Here is a 3,670-nt window from a genome sequence, read left to right as displayed (position 1 = left end):
TGGATCTCTGCATAAATTAGTCATAGAATTTGATCTGATCTTCATCTAGGTCACAACAATAGACAAACACAGTCTGCTTAAACTAATAACACACAAACAATGATGCGTTTTCATGTCTTTATTGAACACGCTGTGTAAACATTCACAGTGCAGGGTGGAAAAAGTATGCGAACTCTTGGATTWAATAACTGGTTGACCCTCCTTTGGCAGCAATAACCTCAACCAAACATTTTCTGTAGTTGCGTATCAGACCTTCACAATGGTCAGGAGTAATTTTGGACCATTCTTTACAAAACTGTTTRAGTTCAGCAATATTCTTGGGATGTCTGGTGTGAACCGCTCTCTTGAGGTCATGCCACAGCGTCTCAATCTGGTGGAGGTCAGGACTCCAGAAGGCTTATTTTCTTCTGTTGTAGCCATTCTGTTGTTGATTTACTTCTGGGTTTTGGGTCGTTGTCCTGTTGCATCACCCAATTTCTGTTGAGCTTCAATTGGCGGACAGATAGCCTAACATTCTCCTGCAAAATGTCTTGATATATTTGGTAATTCATTTTTCCGTTGATGATAGCAAGCTGTCCAGGCCCTGAGGCAGCAAAGCAGCCCCTAACCATGATGTTCCCTCCATCATACTTTACAGTTGGGATGAGGTTTTTATGTTGGTGTGCTGTGCCTTTTTTTCTCCACACATAGTGTTGTGTGTTCCTTCCAAACAACTCAACTGTAGTTTAATCTATCCACAGAATATTTTGCCAGTAGCGCTGTGGAACATCCAGGTGCACTTTTGCAAACTTCAGACATGCAGCAATGCTTTTTTTGGACAGCAGTGGCTTCTTCCGTGGTGTATTCCRATGAACACCATTCTTGTTTAGTATTTTACGCATCGTAGACTCGTCAACAGAGATGTTAGCATGTTCCAGAGATTTCTGTAAGTCTTTAGCTGACACTCTAGGATTCTTCTTAACCTCATTGAGCATTCTGCGCTGTGCTCTTGCAGTCATCTTTGCAGGGCGGCCACTCCTAGGGAGAGTAGCAACAGTGCTGAACTTTCTCCATTCATAGACAATCTGTCTTACTGTGGACTGATGAACATCAAGGCTTTTAGAGATACTTTTGTAACCCTTTCCAGCTTTATGCAAGTCAACAATTCTTAATCGTAGGTCTTCTGAGATTTCTTTTGTTCAAGGCATGGTTCACATCAGACAATGATTCTTGTGAATAGCAAACTCAAAATTGTGTGAGTGTTTTTTACAGGGCAAGGCAGCTCTAACCAACATCTCCAATCTCGTCTCATTGATTGGACTCCAGGTTAGCTGACTCCTGACTCCAATTATCTTTTGGAGAAGTCATTAGCCTAGGGGTTCACATACTTAATTCGCAACCTAAACACTGTGAATGTTAAATGATGTATTCAATATGAGCAAGAAAAATACAATAAGTTCTGTGTTTATTAGTTTAAGCACACTGTGTTTGTCTATTGTTGTGACTTAGATGAAGATCAGATAAAAATTTGATGACCAATTTAGGCAGAAATCCAGTTAATTCCAAAGGGTTCGCATACTTTTTCTTGCCACTGTATATATTTATATATATACTGCTCTTACTGGCTGCATCATGATGCTGATTTCTAATGCAGTTGTCTTATCAAAATAAAAGATGTGACATTTTCATTCTGATTATGTAAACAAGAAAGAAAAAAAGTAGGCAGCCAGTACGATGTAGAAAACTGCCCACCACCCTGACCTTTCACTGCCCCACCTTCCACTTTCCTTACCTTCCACGCCCTGACTTTCCACTGCCCTGACCTTCACCTGTCCTCAACTTCCACTGCCCCCACCTTCCCCTACCTTGACCTTCCACTGCCCTGCATTCCACTGCTCTGACCTTCCGCTGCCATGAGCTTCCACTTCCCTGACCTTCCACTGCTCTGACCATCCACTGCCTTGACCTTCCACTGCCCTGACATTCCACTGCCCGATCTTCCACTGCCTTGACCTTCCACTGCCAATGATTTTCCACTTCCCTGACCTCCACTGCTCTGACCTTCCACTGCCCGCGACCTTCCACTGCCCTGTCCTTCCACTGCCCGACCTTCCACTGGCCTATCCTTCCACTGCCCTGTCCTTCCACTGCCCTGTCCTTACATGCCCTGATCTTCCACTGCCCCACCTTCCACTGCCCTGATCTTCCACAGCGCATGACCTTCCACTGCCCCGCGATCTTCCACTGCCCTGACTCTTCCACTGCCCTGTCTTACACTGCCCTGATCTTCCACTGCCCTGCCTTCCACTGCCCGTCCTTCCACTGCCCTGATCTTCCACTGCCCGACCTTCCACTGCCCTGTCCTTCCACTGCCCTGCCCTTCCACTGCCCTGATCTTCCACTGACCTGACCTTCCACTGCCCTGATCTTCCACTGCCCTGATCTTCCACTGCTGACCTTCCCTGCCTGTCCTTCCACTGCCCTGCCCTTCACCCCTGACCTCCACTGCCCCGACCTTCCACTGCCCCCACTTCCACTGCCCCCACCTTCCACTGCCCTGATCTTCCACAGCCATGACCTTCCACTGCCCCGATCTTCCACTGCCCTGACCTTCCACTGTCCTCAACTTCCACTGCCCCCACCTTCCACTGCCCTGACCTTCCACTGCTTTGAACTTCCACGGTCCTCACCTTCAACTGCCCCCTCTTCCACTTCCTTGACCTTCCACTGTCCTGACCTTCCCTGCCCTGACCCACTGCCCCACCTTCCACTGCCTTGACCTTCCACTGTCCCTGACTTCAACTGTCCCTGACTTCAACTGCCCCCACCTTCAAAGCCCCACATCCACTGCCCCCACCTCCACTGCCCTGACCTTGAACTGGCCCCCGACCCTTCCACTGCCACCACCTTCCACTGCGCCTACCTCTACTGCCCTGACCTTCAACTGCCCGGACCTTCAACTGCCCCTACTTTCCACTGCCCTGACCTTCCACTGCCCGCCTAGCCACTCCTGACTTTCCACTGCCCCATCTTCCATTGACCTGAACCTTCCACTGTCCTGACCTTCCACTGCCCCCACCTTCCACTGCCCTGACCTTGCACTGCCCCCACCTTCCACTGCCCCCACCTTCCACTGCCCTTACTTTCCACTGCCGGCGATTTTCCCCACCTGCCCCCGACCTTCCACTGCACTGACCTTTCCACTTCCTAACCTTCCACTGCCCTCACTTCCACTGCCCACCTTCCATTGCCCTGACATTCCACTGCCGAACCTCCACTGCCCCGACCTTCCATGGCTGACATTCCACTGCCCACCTTCCACTGTCCTTACCTTCCACTGTCCTTACCTTCCACTGTCCTCAACTTCCACTGCCCCTACCTTACACTTTCCTGACCTTTCACTGCCCTGATCTTCCATATGCCATCCTTCCACTGCCCTGACCTTCCACTGCCCTATCCTTCCACTGGCGCTACCTTCCACTGCCCTATCCTTCCACTGCCCCTATCATTCCACTGGCAGCCTATCCTTCCACTGCCCTATCCTTCCACTGTGCCCTATCCTTCCACTGCCCTGACCTTCCACTGCCTGCCTATCCTTATGCCCATGCCTATCATTCCACTGCCGGCTAATCCTTCCAGCTGCCCTGACCTCCATCCCTACTCCTTCCACTGGCCTTGACGCTTCACACTG

The sequence above is a fragment of the Salvelinus sp. IW2-2015 genome, linkage group LG9 (assembly GCF_002910315.2).
Source record: "Salvelinus sp. IW2-2015 linkage group LG9, ASM291031v2, whole genome shotgun sequence".
Classification (NCBI taxonomy): domain Eukaryota; kingdom Metazoa; phylum Chordata; class Actinopteri; order Salmoniformes; family Salmonidae; genus Salvelinus; species Salvelinus sp. IW2-2015.
The sequence above is the reverse complement of the archived record's forward strand: the minus strand, read 5'-3'. Positions refer to the sequence as shown.